General features: G+C 36.2%; 1 protein-coding gene across 1 annotated transcript in view; it reads right to left on the reverse strand.

Moving 5' to 3' along the window:
• LOC108359658 (KDEL motif-containing protein 1-like) overlaps positions 1-21,377 on the reverse strand; it is a 201,438-nt gene that overhangs the window by 62,112 nt on the left and 117,949 nt on the right. The window lies entirely within an intron of this gene.

Here is a 21,377-nt window from a genome sequence, read left to right on the forward strand (position 1 = left end):
TGACAAAAGTTATAATAAGGATTTTTGAATAGTTAATGAAAAATATTATACAGACATATTACATATGTACCTATACATACACACACACTTTAAACGATTAGTGTTCACGTGAAGGCAGCGTTGTTTTTTTTAACAATCTAAGTAGCATTTTCGGCGAGTTAAAAGATTCCAAAACGCATTTCAGCCTTATTTGTAAATACATATTACTTAATGACTAACGTGTATTGTATTTTTTCGCCAATTTTACCGGCAGTTTTGCCTAATTCTGTGGCGTTTTTTTTTGTAACTTGGAGCTTAGCTAATTAGCTTTCAAGCGCTTGCAGCACGTACTTTTTCGTTACTTATGCTGCTATTGATAATTAGCATTTATGTAGGCATCTCTGTCGTTTGGTTGCTATTTTGAATTATATTTTTTATTTATTTAATTTTATTTTATTTAATTTACTACTCCCCTCAAGTAACCTTCAAAAAAATTAAAAAAAACTGTTTATTGGGAAAACTCAATTAAAGATGGCCCAAAAGCAAATTCAAAGCAAGTATGTATGTATATTTCCAAGGCTCCTTTTTCCATGGGGATGAGAATCTTGACTTTTACCTTTACCATTGACCTAACGGTAGTTTTTTGATAGATTGGGCATGATATAAAACTACCATTAAAGACTCAAGAAAAACTTGCCGGCCAATCGAACGATACTGCTTTAAAATCAATAGATGAGTTTTGGCTTGGGATTAGGACTTAATTTCAGGACTTTCTGAAATGGTACTAAATAAATATTCTTCTACCATTTTATATTATACATTTGTACGAAGCGGTATTTTCAGCAATAATATTTATGAAATAAAAAAAAAATTCGGTCTACTCTGCAAAACGTTGAAGAGGGCCTATGTCCTGCGGTAACAAATATTCGACAAAGGTATAATTATTTATTCAAACCTTAACAAGCACACTTGGAAGATAAGTTCTAACTTATAATTTATATACCTCTCATGAACATTAAATTGTATAACAACTTTGGACCATTGTTTTAAGTACCAGAAGAAACAGAGATGTACCAATGATCAGAACGTTGAGCTGAGTCGATTTAGCCGTATCCGTATGTCTGTCGGTCTATCTGTCTGTCTGTAGGAATGCAAACTAGTCCCAATGGAAATTTGGTAAGCTGGTGTATTTTTCATTATTTATAATTAGAAGGGTGGAGTAAGAGGTATTCGCCGCAGTAAGAAGAGAGAGGCCGAAATACGTGAGTGCGAGGAGCATGAAATGCCGGTCGACAGGAAAAACGTCCGTAAAATTTTCAGGAGAGATGGCGACTTACGGAAGGTTTCAAGATCACGGAAAACTCTTGTAAAACAAAACAATGGTGACCTAGAGACCGATGCCCAGAACGTACTTAAATTATGGAAGGATCAGCCTTTTAAACATAGTTTACAATGTCTTATCGAGCGTATTGTTGATAGACTGAAGCCCACCGTCGACGAGTTGACTAGGTATAATCACCTCAGACTATGATGAAGTGGCTCTTGGAGTTTTCGACAGAAAGATAGTGTTAAAAATATCCGCCCTTTGCGCGTTGCCTGTGACGAATCCGGCAGATGATTTAACGATAAGCTCTATGAGCTTTACAACAATTTCGACATAGCGAAGCGAATTAAAATCCAGCTGCTCCGCTGGCTGGATCATGCCGCTCGAATGCACATAAGCTCTCCAGCTTATAAAGTATTTAACACGGGCGCGATGCTTGTAGCAGAGGACGAGGAAGACCTCCTCTGCGTTGAAAAGATCGGGTGGATAAGGACTTGGATTCTCTTGAAATTTCCAATTGACACAGAAGAGTATCGATAACAAACTCAATAAAAAAATCGATAAATATCGATAACAAAATCGATAAAAATATCGATAACAAAATCGATAAATATCGACTACAAAAACGTAAAAATATCCATAACAAAATCGATAAATGTTATCGCTAATAAAATAGTTAAAAATATCGATTACAAAATCGATAACAAAGTGATAACAAAATCAATCCCGAGAATCCAGAAATCTTTAAAATCCCAAAATAGTTCCCAGATTGAGTCTCTGTGTCCCTCTCTATATTATTTCCTCTTTAATTACCTTTACTTTAATCTTTATTCATCTTTACTTTTATCGGTATCCTCATCCTCCTCTTTGCCTTAACTTTTATGTTTATCATTTTCTTCATCTACATATTCCCTTCACCTTTGCCCTTATATATATAAGTAAAATGTTTAAATTTACCTTGGTCTTAATTTTTGCCTTTATCTTTACGAATCTTTGTTTTTGTTTTTATTTTTACCTTTGCCTTTATCCTCTTCTTCATCTATGTACGTATCACCTTTACTTTCATTCTTATATTGGTATTTTTCTAAGTGTTATTCTTTAACCTTTTATTATCACATCTTCGTTAAATTAATACCATATGTATACACACAAGAAGCACTTGTTTCAGCCCCAACCATTCCCGTTGCACCATTTCCGTGTGCAATTTCCATTGAATTTGCCAATTTACTCCCAACCAACCAACCGCCGCTAAAGAAGTTTCACTTCAAAAAAAATATGTTTTTCATGTTCAGGGGGTTGGCTTTTCCTGATATAAAAACTTTTATATTTTTAGCTTACCGTACAATTTTTTCGACAAAAAAAAAGGATAACGTATATCTCCCATGCAACTAATTGGTTAGATATGATTTTTCAGTCTCAGAATTCTGAGTTGTAATCCTCATTCCTCAGCTCTCTTCAACGGCAAATCTGCGATGACGTCATATTCACGTTACTCTCCCAAATTTCACACACATCAATCAGTGCAATCTTGTATTCTATCGGCCTTGGGTTCATGTTCTTATTCGTATATTTGGAACCAAAGTTATGCAAGGCAATTTTACAGCAACAATCGTGCTCAAAATACCGGGATTTTGGCAGATTCCGGCTATTACTTGGAAACGTTCGTATTGACGCCATATACGAACCCACAGCATGGATCAATAGAACATGCCTTTAACAAGATACATGCTTCTGCTCGCAACATAATCGGTTTGTTAAAAAGTCAATTCGGATGTTTGCAAGATTTGTTAGCCAACTTATTAACGTTTGCTGTGCGCTACACAACATTTGCGGCAGCCGTTACATACCGATGAATGAAGGCGATGGTCATGATCTGGAAATGGCAAGTAGAAATGCTGAAGATGAGAGCGATGGAGGGATGAAGTTACCGGAAATTTACAAATGTCAATTTTTGAATTATTTAAACACAGTGAGTGACTCACAGAAGCATTCGTAATTTAGTTTTTTCACAATACTCAAAATATTTTCCATCATCATTTAATTTTGTATAACAAATAGCTCATTCTATAGCAAAAACCATATAAATCAATCACACTTTGTACAAAATTCACAGAAATTAATCAAACTTAAAAAAAAATTATTTTCAGAATTTTTAGAAAATGTTCGAGTGTGCAGTTTTGTAGCCCATTCAATTTTAGTGTAACGAAGTGCAAGTTTTAAGTACCTAAAAATTAATGTTGATTTTTAGAATTTTTTTGTCGAGGCTGTAGCGCATTTTCTTCGATATAAAATGCTTGTGAACTTTGTGCTCATACGAGCGCCTTGGCATATGCAATGCCCTTTTTACCCATTACCACAATGTGGAACTCTCGATGAATACTGCGCATGCGCTGAAGTGGAATCAAGAACATATCCGTTTCACTACGATCGTTTTTGCTTGATTTGTCTAAATAGTTTTTAAAGACCAGTTTTAAGATACAGATTTATCAAAGTATTTGAATACAGATTAGAGCAACAACGACTTATAAATTCTCTCAATATTATGAAAATTCTAAAGAAAATATTTGGCTGACAAACAGCATATATAAGTATTTGGGTATAATTAGCCAATTACTTTTCATTCCGACTATGTTATTTCACCCGTTTCACATAGAGAGTTTATGTACCATTCTTAAAAAAAATTAAATGGAAGTATAGTTAGCCGCAAAGGACATATAAGCATATGCCTTGGTGTGTGGAAAAGAAATTGTTCAATCAAATATCCGCTGTTTAAAAGTCAATTGCAAGTTCTGAGTACTTGATCTATGCCAAATTTTTATGAATGTATGAAAATTATGCATACATACTTTCACTGTCGCATTATGAATTTTCATTTTTTGTAACTAAACCATTATTTAATAACGAAACTTTGAATAGCTTTAACATTAACAGTCATCTTATAAATGTGGTATCGCTTATTTTGTTCATTTTGCATATTTGCATATTTTCAAAAATCTAAAAAAATAATAATAATTTGACAAAATTTCACAAAAAGAAACAAGAGCAAACATTTGCATAGATTAAGCTTGGAAAAGTGTAAAGAGCAATTCACCTTGGCCTTAAACCAAATGATGGCAATAACAAGAATTTAAAATGCAGCAGAAATGGCAACAGAGAGTACATACCTACACACAGCCCACCAGTAGCACCACTAAGCAACAGTGTTGCCGTGGCGTTGTGGAAAAGTGTAGCACTTACAAGATCTGGAATGTGTCACTTTTATTTTTCTTTAAGTACCCAAGCACCAGTCTGAGAATAAACCATGTGTAATTCTGCTCTACGGCATCGAGTAGAATCTGTACTGGTAAATTGGATTGGTGCAATGCTGGCGCAGCGGGTCATCAGGATTCAGGCAAAAGGATGATAATATGTTACGTTCGTAATTAACAAGGGTGATGTACTCTCCGCTTTGCTCTGGTGCTCTGGTTTTCGAAGTTAATAGGGATATGCTTAACTTTTCTCTTGGAGAGTATATCTCGGTCTTGCAGGCTGGAAAATAAGTGGAAGCAACGAACACCTCAGCTCTTTGACACCAAACAATCCGCTTACGTTTATTCTTAAATCGTGCAGATTTAAAACATTAAAAGGGACATGAAAACAATGCCATGGATGGCATACAATTTTCGGTCGCATGCAGAATAGATCTGTGAATAGTGAAAATTGGCACGTGACTGTTGCCATAAAGGTAAGAGAAATGTGTATATATTTGACTGAATAAAAAAAAATTACTCTGCATCCGATTAAATCAATACGGCAACACCGCTAAGCAGCAGTAATTTTAGCTGAAACAAGCAAACAACCAATCAACCGTATAGCCAACCAACGAACAATCAACGCTGAAGCGTAACGCACAAACTCTTTTACATCTAAGCGAGTATGCAAAAGTAGCGGCTCACGCATCTGGTATCGCTGCCATTGATCGCTACAATTCGACTACCTTTCAGCAGCCAATTTGTCTCGCGCTGTTCGTTGTTGTTGTCGTCGTCATCATTATTGGCGGCAGCAATTGGCGCTGCAATAGCAGCAAACGCTATAGCAACGCTAACGAAACTGGCAATGGCAACCGAAATTGCAGCTGGAAAACTGATCTTGACGGGGTGCGGAAAGTGGAAGGCGAGTTAGACGCATACGCATCGCCACCGCTGATCTTGCGTTCCTTACTTCGTGCTGTTGCTGTTATTGTAGTTGTCATAATATGCACGATGACTGATTGAATAAATTTTGAAGTAGACACTGGGCGTAGATACTAACTGCTTGACTACCTCGCTAACTGAATGGCTGCCTGGCTGCCTGGCTGCCTTGCTGCCTGGCTGCCTTGCTGCCTTGCTGCTCTGACTGGCAAGCCAATTTGTATTGACTTAAGCTAAGCGGCATCTGAATTGGCTTTGAGGTTTTTGCGCAAATTATCGCGACGATTATTCGGTTATAAAAAGTAGAAGTTAATCGAATTAAAGTAAAAAAAAAAGATAATCTATTAGCAGCTCGCCGTTAGTTCATTTTCGTTGGCTGGGTACAAACGCTCACGTTGAAACAAAGGAAAAACTACAACAAAAATAAATTGATTGCTCTCTAAAATTATGCGTGGATATGAGAAGTGTTTCTTAACCCAAAAAAAACAAGATTGCCAATCAGCTTAAGCCTGAAGGCATTCGCTCTGCGTACCATAGCAAATTTTTAGCTGTATGCACTTAGCTGCGCGCACATTTTCACGGCTGTCAGCAAGCGCACACGCACACAACCACTTGCTTCTCTGTTTTGCGCTGAGCAGGAGTCAAAAGTGACAGCGCATGGCCAACGCACAACTTGCCAACTGCATCGTTTGCTTGCAACATCTAATATTTAACATTAAATGCATAGCTGCCTGCTGCTCGCTACTGGCAGCCAGCGGCCTTTGTTTTTTTTTTTTGTGTGGTTGTTGCACTTGTTGATTGCCCCGTTAATTGTATCGATGAACACAGCCATAACATTAACGTGTAATTCTGGTGGTGCAATTCCAATAATTGCCTACGTTGCATTTAATTACATTAAATTTCGTGCTTTTTTCTTGTGTCGCCTACTCGCTATCATTCCTCCATGTGCATGTAAATATGTACATACATATGTATGTATGGTTGTACGTGTGGTATGAGTAACATTTACTTTTCATGCTTCGGTGCGATTGCTACACTTTCAGGGTGCTTGTAAAAACTATTGTTGACTTTACGCACTTAATGAGTTGATTAATTGAATGCACTTTATTACAAAAATATCAGCCATTTAAACAGAAAAGCTGGTTTCAATCAAACATGTACAGAGTTTAATATTTCAAGGTTAAGAAGTTAACCAATTCTCAGGAATTTTCGGCTGATAGACTTGCTCTTGTGAAATGAAATGGAATAAGTATATGAAAGCATATATGTGTGAGTGTTTCTAAAAAGAGATTCAATGTATCTTGTTTGTGTAAAATAGTATTACGTCTGCCCGGGATTACTAGTATGTATATACACAATTTTTAAATAGGTGGCAACCCCACTCAAACAAAAAATATTTACTTATTGCATATGCAGAGACCATATCCTTTCACTTGTTGCCTTAGTTTTAGTCCGACAAACGGCGAAAGTGTTATAATTTTTAAAATGTGGCAACCCTACTCAAAAAGTAATACATTATTGAACTTCTAAAGGCCGAGCCCTCATTTCTTGTTATCCAACAAACAGTGCGGATCTAATAATTTTTTGGACAGGTGGCAACCATATAGGAATTTAATGTAATAAAGATAATATTCCTATCCATACATATTATACTTAAAAAAATCGTATAAATCCGTTCAGTAGTTTTTTAGAACAGCGGGGTCAAAACATCTCGACTTTCCTCTATACTATGTATTGAAGATAGTAATTTTTAAATAGGTGGCAACCCTATTAAAAAATTAAAGCTTTTGTACATGCGGGCCTTTTCATTTGGTATCTCATTTTGTAATCCAACAAACGGCGAAAATCGTTTAACTTCTTAATAGGTGGCAACTCTACTCAGAAAAATAATACATTATTGCACATGTAGAGGCTAAGTCTTCTCTTTTGACAGTGACGGTGCAGAACTGATGCCTACGCGTATTATGATTGAATGTAATAATTTTATTAACATTTGGCAACCCTATTCAAAAAAACATTAGTGCTTTTCTAGAGGCCAATCTCTTTCATTTGACACCTCATCTTTTGTAATCCAACGAACGATGCGGATATTATAGTTTTTTAAACAGGTGGCAACTCTATTAAAACTCTAAGTAAGCAAAGTCACTCTCCTGTCGATACAGAGTATATTAGAGAAAATCTCGTCAAAATCCGATCAATAGTTTGCGAGATTACCGGGTGCAAAGAATTTCGACTTTCCTTTTTACAACGCTTTTATCAACTTGCAATGTTGTGCGTTCAGAAACTTTCAATGTTGTGGATCCAGAAACTTTGAATGTTGTGTGTCCGACACCGAAGCAAAGCTTTGAAAAGTTCCTATAAAAAAGCATAGTGCATAGGGCGACAGCTGTAGTGAATAGGGCGAGGTAGATGACATCTAGATGTCGCCCTATGTACTACGTTTGCTACAGCGGAAATAGACGACACGCCATTTCTTNCACATACTTTACAAATACACAAAGCGAAACATAAAACACAAAAGAGAAAAAATAACAAAAGGGAGCGTCCTGCTAGAGAACAAGGCGAAGAAAAAGTTTTGAAAACTTAACGTTAAGAATGAGAGGAGTGAGAACCACAGATGTTAATTCTAAGCCGGAGGAAAGCTGGATCATTTCAACTTCCAGATCGTTTATTTCATTTTCTGTGAAAGAAAAGTTCGTGTCTTAAGTCTTTCGTTAACTTTATTTGCATAATTATCCTTCAGTTCTATTTTGATTAACTTAAACATTTCAAAGTCATGGAACGCTATAAGACAGTTCAGAGGATATTTGTTCCTTTTTCGTTCTCTGTAAGAAATTTCCTGGGACATTAGCTGCCAAATTGTTCTTCGAGTGAAAGTTCCTTAGAATTTTGTTCCCGTTTTTTTTCCTTGCCAAAACGTCGTTGAAATTTGCTATATGCTAATATTGTTCTCTTAGAAATGTTCCCGAAAGTATTGTTCGCATTTTGTTCTCTCTGGGAACGTATCACAGGATTTTGTTCTTACATAACTCTCAATGAGAGCGTTCTTGTCAGCTTTGTTCTTATTTTGGTTTTGGTTTTGACGCGTTCTGGGTAACAAAACTACGAGAACGACAATTTAGTTTCGATCATACATTTTGTTCTCGGTCCCTGTTTTAAAATATTAATATTTAATATTTTTGAAAATATACATACATATGTACACATGCATGTATGCATATGCATTTACAAAAATTAGAAGTTTGAATTTAAGTACAGGAACTAATATTTTAATTTACTTTCTTTGTATGCGTCTACTCAGGCTAGTACACAGATGTACATTCCAGACATAAAAAAAAAAAAATTTATAAAAAAATGTCTCACCGAAAAAATATTTATCCTCACCAAAAAGATTATACAAGAAGCTTTATGTCGCGTTGCCCTGGTATTTTTCATTTAACCGGCATCTACATATATTACCCGGGTAGCCGGGTATTACCCGGGCATTACCCGAATTATCCGGGCACTTGGTAAAACTCCTAAAATCTTTCTTAGCTTATTTTTCGTATGGTATTAGTAATACCAGTTTGGCACAGAAACCATTTATGAGGCATTCGTAGATCTTCCGAGTACTTCGACATTGAAACACACATTTTCATCTGTGTATCTGAATAAGTTTTGGGTTATTGTTAGGAGTAAATATCATGAACTCGATCAAAAGGCTATATTAACTTTGATTTCTTCTGTCACAACGCACTTTTCATTACTGATTTAATTTATTGTTGCCAAAAGTAGTGAAATTTTTCACATTCATATAGAATTAAGCAATAAATATTTTGTTTTTAAACATTTATTATCATTTCGTCATTTTCGCATTTTCGTTTTCATTTTGGTTTGCTATTTTCTTTGAATGGCTATCAGAAAAACTACAACAATTTTTTAAGTTAATTGCATGTAAACATGTTACTTTTTAACTCCCAAATATGTATGTAATTAGCAGTTAAAACACATCCATAGACATATTAAAATATTTGAAAGCTGGCATTTGATTTCGTAATAAAAAATAATTAAAAATATTTGAATGACTTCTATTTAAACAAATAAACTTTTATATAGACATATGTGCGTGTGCTTATGTATTTTATTTATTTAGCGTTCCGAAAATTCCTGCACATCTTTTTATTAGGTTTTTTTTATTTTTTATTATTAATTTTTTTTTTAATAAGGGCTTTACGCACACACCTACCCACGCAACTAATTAAAATGCCACGAAGATAGCGAATGCGTAAAAAAAACAAAGAAAACAAAAAATTCAAAACCAACAATAGTACCATCAATATTTTCGATTAGTAGCAGCAACAAAAAGGTCAATTACATAAAGGCCGACACGCTTTGAAGTGACTCAATCGCTAGCAAACTGGCAAAACGCATTCGCTTCCAATTCGTACTTTATACGGATTGACGTCGAGTGCACTTCGCCACTTTAGCACCTCAGCACATCAGCACGTCACACGTCAAGACGTCACTCAGCAAGCAACGGGTCTTTGCTGTTGTTGTTGCTGCTATTGCTGTTGCTAATAGGGCTTTCGCACGAGGCGATTTTTCAGGCAACTTTTAGTTGAAAGCAAAAATCGCCTCGTCCGAACGGCCTTTCAACTAATCGCTTTCAACAAAGTTGGTCGCCAGCCAACTTTGAGCTCGTTCAACTTTTTTTCCTTGCAACCCTGTGTTTCTTTACATTCTGTATCAGTGTTGGGAAATGAAATCGTTCCTTCAGTACGAAATCTATACAAAAAATGTACTTTTCGGCTATAAATTGTACATACTTTTTAATTCGCTCATATATTTGCTTAGTATATTCCCTTCAAGACCAATGATTTTATGGTATTCATGAGAAAGTTTTATTGTTTATGTACATACGTTTACGTATTTTACACTTTTACAAATTGATTCCACGTGCACATGTATTGCATTTAACGCAAATATGTATGCACACATTTTCAGGTATACATCTTAACAAAAAGCATATTTAAGTTATTATTAATGGATAAAAGAGATATTTTCTTTGGATTCAGTACTAAAATTTGACATTTTAATAGAATTTCAAGGGCTTATCAAAACTTTACGAGAAGATTTGACCATTTATCTTAATATTATTAAATTTTAATTATTTTTTGTAAAAATACGGTTTATATTTTAAGAAAAGCCGTACAAATCCAAGGTTCAAAATTTGTGCAACATTAAAAAAAACCAACACACTTTCGTAAAAATTTCGAGCTTTTTAATTCGATTTCCTAGATTTATTTTGAGTGTGCGGTTTTTTAGCAATTAAATTTTAATATAAGTAAGTTTTTTAAGATTTCTTTGATGAAGGTGTTGCTAATTTTCTCCATATAAAAAAATCGTCGAACACACTTCGTATGGAAGAAAATGACTGACATCGTCGACAAAAAAAAATGCCAAGTTCAACGGTAAGTTCCAGCTACTTTAAACTTGCACTTTATTATACTAAAATTGAATGGGCTAAAAACTAAAGAATATTGATAAAGCTTGAAATTTTTACGAAAGTATGTTGGTTTTTGGATGTTTCGCATAGATTTAATCTTGGGTTTATACAGTTTTTCTTAAAGAATACATTATATTTTATAAACAGATAGTTAAAATTAAAGAATAATAAAATAAATAGTAAATCTTGTCAATATGTGAGTGCCGTAAAGGTATTATATTTAAGAAAATCTCTTCTTATAACTAACGAAGACTTTCTTTCTATATGAAGTTGACTTCGACATTTTGTTTTAATAAAACTTAGTATCGAAAAGTTTCTTTAAAAATTTGCCTAGGCTGTATTATACTGGTTCGTTCAAGCCATTTTTCAAAACTTACAAAGGTAAATACGAACTGGCGAACAAAAGAGAATACAAAAAATTTCTTGCTGTGAATTTTCAGAGCTATATATTTTTAGTATTCATTACAAAATTGTATTAAAAAGTACTGCGTAGTAGGAAAGTATATTGTAAATGAAATTGTATCAAACAAGTACAATTGTACCAAAAAATGCCAACACTGTTGTGTATACATATTTTTTTTCTTTTTTACTTTTTTACTCTTATTTTATCTTTCAGCTTCGCTAAAAGCACTTATACCAACGCTTGGCTTACCAAATTTACGCCAATTGATAAAATTTGGCGATTTAAACTCATTTTAAATAATTTAAACAACAATTCGAGTTGAATCGAAAATCGCCTCGTCTGAATAGGGATGGCAACTTTTTCACTTTCAACTTCTCATTCAACTCCGCATTCAACTTTTGTTGCCTGAAAAATCGCCTCGTGCGAAAGGCCTATAAACAAACTCAAACGGCATGCGCTTCTTGCTGATTTCGCTTATTGGTTTGCATCGTAAATCGTTTGCGCTGCCAAAACGATTGTTGCAATGAACACAAATGTTTTTCCTGGTAGCAGCAATAACAATGTCAGCCAGCAATAACAGCAACACTTATCACAACTCTTGTATAAACAAAAACTGACACTAGCTGGCCTCTGTCGTACGAACTGTTTTTCCGCCACAGCTGTCTTGGCTTTTGGCCAATTGGTTGACCGCCAAGCCATCGTCGAGCAGAGACGGCCATTCAAGCCAAGCCACGCTAAGCTAATAGACAAGAGTGCGGTAGCTGCATTATTTGTTTTTCCTCGATGGTCATTAAAAGTGCCAAAACAAATACATAAGTAAAATGGAAGCGAATGAACTACGTGGAGCAAATAAAAACAAAAATGAAATAAAAACAAAAATTAAAAAAAATACAAAAATTAAAAAAAAAAATACAAACAAAATACCTTAAACTTAAATAAAATTCAACCTTAAAGAGCAAAAAAAAAACGAAAAATAAATAGCTGCTACTAAAGTTGTTTTATGCTGTTGAAGATGTGTCTCGAAAATTGCTGATTGCATTTGTAGACATAGTAACAACAATAATAACAATCATGCGACCAAAAAACATTGCTGCTGCAATTCATTTGATGGCTATTCGTGACCTTAACGTTGGTCTGGCAATGCAACAGTTAGCGAAGCAGCAGTTGTGAAGAAGCAACAGCTACACATACATATGTGTGTATGTATGTATCTGCATCTACCTACTGCTTGCAATTTTGTTGCTCTTGACTTGTGCTGTTTGTTGCTTGATGGCTGCTGCAAGTTTATTGACCATTCACAAAGTTTCAATGCTTTTGTTGCTGCAGACCTTTGGCTGTTCTTTATTTGTGTTGCTTTGTTTATTGTTGTATAACGTTCATAATTGCTGTTGGTAATTTATGAATTGTAAAAAATGTCAAATGAGGCATTGTAACGGTAACCGTTATTCAATTTCAATATTATTTGGTATTTGTTGGAGTCTTTCCATACATACCTACATACATCGACTAAAAATAACTAGAAAGGTCAGCCAGATAATAAACATTTTTATTTTCAAACAACTTTGAGTGATTGAAAACTGTATTTTTACACAAAGTATACAATTTTTTAATCTTTATACTTCTCCATAGACGGATTAGTTCTACAGTTATTTGGTGCTTTTTATCTCACGCCATGTTTTTCATATTCTAACCGCATGTACATAAGTATGTACCTGAAAAAAAGTGTAAAAGTGTTGAAGAATTGCAAAAATAGCCAATTTCAAAGATTAAAAAAAATGGACTTATAACCTGCAGAGTGGCCCAATTTTTGTATGGGGAAAAATTTTTAACCTAGAAAACGAGGCAACCCCTCAGGTTTTTCCTTTTGAGATTTGTAATATCTATACCAGCTTTCGAATTTCTACTGCAACCAATACAGGGTGCTCAATGACCTTTAAATACGCTACTAGAACGCTGCGAAGCCGGCAAAAATATTGGTGATTTTTATAAAAAGCAGCCACGACCACAGAACCTTGCGATATTTTTTAGATAATTTAAATTTAAAATGTTCTCAGGTTGCTTAACCAATTCTTTGATTAATATATGTACACAATACTTCTAAATTTATACTTAGAAACGTGGAGTTTGGCAACAGCACCTCTTTCGGCAAAAGGAAAAATTTTGGAAGGTGCCCCAATTCCTATCTCGCAAAAAATTTTGAGTGAAAAATTATCTATTTATTAGAATTTAATATGAAAACTGGCAGGATAATAATTATTTTTCACTTGAACTGCTTGTGAAAGTGGCAGTAGGTTTTCTGAAGAAGCCGCTATTTAACAAAACATAGCATAGTAACTTTCTGGATATTCAGATATAACAAAGGTAAAACTTAAACTACTGCCCAAAGCTACCAAAAATAAGCGATAAGTCCCAAAAAAATTAAATTAATTGAACTAATTAATCCCAACGGCTTTTTACCCTCTATTCCCGCCCAACCGACAAATGGAAATAAAAATAAAGGAATAACGTGACGGGTCCGAAAGGTCCAAGAATAATAAAAAAATTCCCAAAAGCTCTTGTGAACGTTCTGCAAAGTGCCAACTTAAAAACGAAAATGCAGAAAAATTCCGAAACGTCTGCAAAATTGCCAAAAGGCACCAAAAATTTCCGAATATTAAAAAAAAACACAGGCTTGAACAACACGAGCGATAAATGGGACATAAAATAAATAACTTTAAATAAAACTACAATGTGAAGCCTGTGCCTATGGCTTAGCTAAACTCTATCCGAACTTCTCGGGAAGCCCCGCATGATACACGCGTAAGGCATTTTTCTATTGAGAACACTACCGCATTGTTTATTCCCGCAAATATATCGGCACCATTAATGCAAATATCATTTACTGCCATGCTTTTGCAAATGCATTTTTATTATTTTGCCCTGATCTTCATCTCGGCCCGAAAATCTAAACGAGGTCTTAAAAACCAGCAATGAATTGGCTTTTTTCGAAGAGCCCTAAAGGATTTTTTATGCAAAATTGTTTATAATAATGGTGGCGATAAGGTATACCCAAAAGCTGCTAAAGTATAATCATGAAATTTGTCTGCTTATTTGGCCATTCAACCGTTTTTCGGTTTGAGCCGACACCCGAAACTTTGCCAATTTGCCCCGCTCCTTTTGCGAATTTACGTGAGTTGTGCATCACGAGTATATACAGGTTTTTCTTAACTTCATTTGGTTTATGGGCACCCTTGTTCTCGTTGCCCATCCATGGGTGCTAAGTCGAAGGGTCTTTCCAATGAAGTATCATCATCCATGCGTACAAAGTGCCCTTGCCAGCGCAATCGTTGTATTTTTATGTTCCGAAAAGCTCGCACAGTTCTTCATTTTATCTTCATCGCCCAAGGAAACAGGACCATAGAATAGTGCCTAGAATAGTTTTCTCGAAATCAGCCAAATCCTCCACAATTCTTTTCGTCATCGTCCGAGTTTCTGGGGCCTATAGAAGTACAAGTATAATGATAGAAGGACTGGTGGGATTTTTGTTTGCCAAGAGGGGGTTCTGCTTTTCAACAGGCAACCGGTCCAAAATTAGCAGTAAGAGTTATTCTTGATAGCTTGATATCCAGGATCGCATTATTGATGGTGTTTATGCTGCATCCTAAGTAGACAACGTTCTTCACTGCTTCAGAGTTATAAGCTGTCAACTGAGACGTCCATAATTTTGAATACGACAGTGTCAAGGCCATTTTTATATGCGAGCAGCATCAAATTAAAAAAGTCGCACTACAAATCAATCGCCTTATCTAAAAGGAGCTGAATGTTGTACTCTAAGTAACTCTACATATTAGTTTTGCGTGGATCCTGAATTAAAAACTGCTATAAAATCAGCTTTAAGATCGACAAAAAAAAACTGGTTAGGTTAAGTTAGATGGCAGTCCCAGATGTCATGGACTTAGACAATAAGGAGACTGTCCTTTGAGATACCTCCTAGGGGCTATTAAGGATGTAAGCGCCATAGTTATTAAACCTTATCCTTGCAAAAGCTGGGAACCTAAGACGGTAGTGTTTAGGTGCGCGCTTAAAACCTCCACCAAGAGTTAGAGCTGTGGCTTTGTACGTATGAGGAATGCCCTCGACTGTTCCCCGTCCGCCGCCTGGCCTGGCATGCGACTAACGCTCGCCGCGCTGACATGAGGTCCAGCTATCCAAGAGTGCATCTCCAGCCGCTCTTTATGTGGCAATAACGTTTCACTGGTACCTTTTCTAGCTAATTCATCAGCCACAGTTCCCCGCAATGCTGCTGTGACCCGGAACCCAAATGAGCCTAATACAAAATAATTCCGACGCAAGTGAGAGTGAGGGCGGACATTCATTAACCAAATTAGAGGGTACTCCTGAGCAGTGATTCCATCGCCTCCTTAATAGCAGATAGTTCCGTCTGAAATACACTGCAGAAGTCTGGAAGCCTAAACTTAATACTGATGAAAAGCTCTCGACAGTGACCCCTCCACCAACCCTGCAGTCCACTTTCGAACCATCCGTGTAGAAGTTCGCCCCTCCCACTTTCCAGAAGTTTCACCTGGCCCAATTCTCAACTGCGGGAAGTGCGCAGAGCAGATGTTCCTAAGAGCCATTTCGTTGGCGCAGTAATCCATGCGATCAGGGATCATATCTAAGTCTCCGTGAACGCCAAAGTGTCCAGTCTTTAAGTAAATTGCACCATACTTAAGCTGCATAAATCATAATAAGCTTGCCCTTCATCTTTCTGTCAAGCATCAAGCCCAGGTATTTTCTCTTGTCAAACAGCTGCGAGCGCGGACCTCTAGCAAAGGGAAGATGGGATTTTATACTTTCCAGTGAATAAGACTAGTTATGTCTTACTGGGATTGACGGCGAGGCCACTTAGTAACCATGTTTATTACCTTTAACCATAAGTGCGACATCGTCTGTGTAGGCAATTATCCAAAAGCCATGTTTCTCCAACTTCTCTAGTAGATCGCTCCCCAACACGAAACAGGCTAAGGGTGAGAGCACACCTCTCCTGGTGCCATTATTCACCATGCTATGCAAGCAAGCCCTGCCCCATATGGCCATAACAGTTCTGACACGCAGCAAGTTTTGGATAAACCGAATGAGACTGACTTCAACCCTAAGCTTATCCAACCTACACTCATGCACACATTACAAACACTGATGCATACAGCAAAAATAAAAAGAAAAAATTATCCCTTCTCTTCCTCTACAAAAGTAAGAAGATTTTAATGATATGAACCTTCGAAAAAGCGGCACAAATATTATTAGACTTTTCCTTTTTGGGTTCAGAATCTAAAAATATTGTGTCGATAGAAAATTCTTTGAAGAATTGAACTCAATATAGCTATAATAATTTTTTAAATGACTATGCAAATCCGTTTGCTCAATTTTACATATTTGAAAGGAAGCATTACGCAAGTACAATCCATTCTACACAAGCTACACTGAAATCCACAGACAGACCTTCGTAAATTGGATTTTCTCAAAACATAAAAACAAAAAAAATAACTGCGCTAATTTTACAGCAACCCCGAATTCTCGCCATAAATAACACGAAACTGCCAAAAATATAAATCGTTTTTTTTTTTGCCGCTTTAAAGCGTTGTAGCGACGTAAAAATGCCAGCAGGATGGCCAACAGGCAAGCGGATAAAGTTGTTACAACAAATGCTATGGGTGTTGCTATTATTTATTTGAGCTGCTGTTGTTATTTTTATTGTTGCTACAGCCGTTGTTGCTGATATTTCGCAATCGCCGCCCGAAATGTAGACGCAGCAATAACAAATTTCGCATTGCATTGTTCGAGAAGTCACATAAATCCAAATGGATTAGAAGATCTGCGAAGAATTAAGTGCAAAGGAAGAAGATTTGCTATGAACACGAAAATCTAAAAACAAGAGCAAAGAAAAAATAAGCAGAAAAAAATAAAATAAATCAAAGCAATTGTGCTAGCGGCGTCTTTGCGAAAGTGCTGCGGAAGCAATGAAACTGTTGCAGAGCCAAACACATGTTCATCAAAATTAAATGCACATATCCGTACAAACACACATACGCACAGTAGTATGCGCATGGTTGCATTCAAATCTACATACACACAAGATGCTTGCATGCAATCGTTTGCCGCCCACAGCCACCAACAGTCGAGTAGAGTGCTGCATGCAAGCGCAACAAAAGCAAATGCAAATAAAAAGCCAGCAATGGAAGCAATGACAGTGGCCATAGCCGGCAGAAGCTGCAGCACCACTAACAGCAATTTTTAGTATGTAACTGTGTCATAACTGGGTTAAAGCCATAAATCAAGACAACACGTTTTCTAGCACAGCCGCTGGCAGAAAAACAATCGGCAGACATAGAATGCAAGGCAGCGGACGGACGGACGGACAGACAAATGGAAAATGAAAAATACATAAATACATGTGTAGTTGTAAAATGATGAGGGCGGAATGGCAGGACGGACAAACAGACTGCGGCGGTGGCTACCGTGCAAAAACAAAACGAACAAGCTGTAGCAACAACAACACCTACATAAATATGTACTTATGCAAAAAAGAAGCATGTGCCGGTAGCTGTAACATCTTTGTTACTTTGTTGCTGTTGCTGTTGCCGCTTGGCAAACATTAGAAGAATCCGGGCGATGTACGTCGAGATACAAATGAAATACTTAAAATTGCATGCAAAAAAAAATTAAAATATAAAAAATGCACGTGCGCATTGCGCATCGGCAGCGAGCGTGACTGTGATGCAGCGCGCAAGAACAATGAAACCACAACGCCAGTCGAAGTGACAGACAAGCTGCTAGGCGTACAGCATTTGTGTTGGAATAAAGGAGTTGCTTCTGGCTGCTGTTTCTGTTACTGTTGACTGCTACTGCTGATGGCTCTTTTTTCCGCTAGCGTTTAACGCCTGTTAAGATCTCGCTGTGTCGAAGGCATCAGAGTGCAACAATTCGCCGACATATTCGCTGAAGAGTGAAATGCTGGTGGTTTGGCGTTAAATGCCGAATCGCTTCGACAACAAATGATTTTCCTGATTATTATTTTCTGCTTGTGAGCATTTCTTTTTGCTTGTTGTTTTTGCATATTTTGCTTGCAACTGTAGCACAGTAGCTCATCGCACGGCCGGCGCTGGACGTGATTTATGGCGAGGTGACAGCGAGCGCCGGCCAGTCAACTCAACTCCACTTGTCATGTCAACATGTTGCTACCGCGCACACAACCAGGTACAGAGTGTGTAATTTTCAGTGTAAGTGCGACAATGCAAAAAAAAAATAATAATTTAAAATATGTAAACATACACTCAGAGGCATAACTATAGGGTGGCATGGCTGACAAAATGCCACAGGCCCCCGATCCGAGAGGGCCCCGGCCCAAGAGATTGCGAACTCAAGAATATCTTTACAAAACTAAGTACTTAAAAGTTATATTTTTTTTAGTACTTCAAATAAATTAATGTGAGACACAACTAAAGACTATATTGTCGTTTAAAATGCAAAACCGCGTATCAGCAAAATGCAAAACCTCGTATGTGAATTTGTAGAAATTATTTTCTAGAGCGTAAAAACACTCATATTTCAAAATGGTTCTCTTTTTTATAAAGCAATCGCATTTCTGGCTAGTATATTTCAGGACGAATGGATTAGGATTGAGCCAAGAGCTTGTGTGAGAAAATCCAATTTTTGGCAGCCAATGTCAGCTACGCGGTTTTGCAGAATGACGATACGCGGTTTTGTACTTTAAACGACGATATGAGCATTTCCACAGAACGGTCAATCAGGACCGAGAACAAAAATGAACAATCAGTTGTATGGGAGCTATAAGTTATAGTGGACCGATTTTGGAGGTTCCGACAAATGATTAATACTGAGGCACTAAAATGCATTCAAACAGACAGGCAGATGGACTTAACATATTGATATGTGGATAAGAAATTCCTAGCAAAATGCTATCGAAACATACAAAAAAAACTTAATACAAATTTATGGTTTCCTTGTTTTTTGAACTTCAAAAGCGTACGAACGTACGGTTGGCGACCGTTAGAAATGGCCGTATACATATACTTTATTTTATGTCGTCCTGCTTTCCTGAAGTATGTACTGCATTAATGTTATTTGTTCCAATTCCTGTGCCCACATCTGAACGATCATTTTCGAAACTAAAATTAATAAAAACCTATTTGAGAAACTGAACATTAGCGTGGGCCGAAAATCCGCTTTTTTAGAATTTTTATTGATATTACCAAAAATTGGTTCATTATGCTCTAAAAAAAATCTGTGTGAAATGTGAAAATTTTTGGTCAATATCCTAGGCTCGCCCAAGTCCACCAAAGTTCAAGTACTAAAAAAATTTTAAGAAACGCTAACTTCGATTCTCTACAAAAAAGGTCCATATAGCAAATTATGTAGGACTAACACTTTCGAAGGTTGTTGCAATTTTAGTAAAAAAAAATGTATTAAATAATTTAATTCTAAAAAAGCGGATTTTCTGCCCACGCTACTGAACATTCTGTGGCTCTATCTTTAAACTTTGATAATCTTTTAGTTTCTTTTACGGAACAGAAAGCTCGAAGAAAAGAAATTTTATTAATAAATATTTCATCAAAATTAACATGTTATTTAATTATAAATTGGTATGTAAAATCCCATGTTCTTGAATATAAAATTTCCCCGTAGCGAATTTCATGCATTAGTCACTTAAGTGTCTTGTACGGAAAAGTTAAGTCTCCGTTTGGGCTCCGTTTATATGGACGTCGTTTATGACTTTTTCATATAAATGGTAATTTCGTCATTGATGTCATCTGCATGACTTTGTCATGCAATGATCATTGATGACATTCAAGCGACAGTATCTTGCAATGGACCGCTGCAAGACATTGTCTGTTATACGTTTTTTATAGGAGTACACCTGCATGACATTATCACCAGTGTCATTGTCAGCTATATGTCGTTTAGGATTCGCGACGATGTCACTAAATCCTCATTTGTGATAATGTCACCGCTGACCATTTCCGCCTACTGGGTTATTAGATATTTAACTAAAATGCGCACCTTATTGTTAATTGTGTTGGGTACCTACTTAAGTAGTTTATTAAAAGTAAACTACAACGTGAAGATTTTTACTGGGAGGGCTCCATCCAAAGAATTTGCCACGGGCTTCAGGTGATATAGTTACGCTACAGCATACACCAGTTGACGTAGGATTTGCAAGCACAATAATGCATACCTAATTTTTATTTTTTTTTGATAAACATTTGCTGCTGAATAGTAAAAAATGCATGCTGGTAGTAGAAAATATTACTTATACATATGTACATTTATTATGTGTGTTTTTACTGGAGAGGAAAATCAATTTAAGAATGAAGGTCGAGAAAGACAGTTATGGTAGAAAGTGGTTCCTTAACATTACACCTGTAGAGTACTAACGTCCCTGTGAGCTCGATGAAGAACTGTTATTAGATATGGTGATCCACGAAATAGCAGCTATAACTTGTATCTTTGTAAGTAATTGTAGCTCTCCACAATAATTGTTTAAAACAAACGCCTCAAGCTCAATAAGATCAATAAATAAATATTCTTTGTTAATGTGGTTCACGTCCTTATACTGCGAACGTCTCACATAGTGGTATTTGAACGATTTAGGCGGCCATAAACCAATTTCATAAAATTGAGAAGGAAACTCAAAAAATTAGTCACATTCCAAATAACATTTCCCCGTCCCCCTCACTTTTATAACTTGCACAGCGAACGTACACCATTGACCGGAAATAGAATATTCTAACGCTGCTTATAAATAAATTTTCGCTCTCTAGAAAGATCGTGACGGTTTTAAGTTAATATTTTAATTTCTGCATTGCATTCTTGAAAAGCAGTAATGGATACGCATACAAAAGGTAATAGTTTCAAAGAGCTTTTTTTTAAATTCTGTTGAATATTACGGAATTTGTTGTATTTTTTTTCAATTGAAAGCTTAGAAATTTGGCTAATATAGTGTGAAAAGATTGCCCGCAG

Source organism: Rhagoletis zephyria, unplaced genomic scaffold (genome assembly GCF_001687245.7).
Source record: "Rhagoletis zephyria isolate East Lansing unplaced genomic scaffold, Rhagoletis_zephyria_1.1 Rzeph_scaffold_00432, whole genome shotgun sequence".
In the NCBI taxonomy this organism is placed as follows: domain Eukaryota; kingdom Metazoa; phylum Arthropoda; class Insecta; order Diptera; family Tephritidae; genus Rhagoletis; species Rhagoletis zephyria.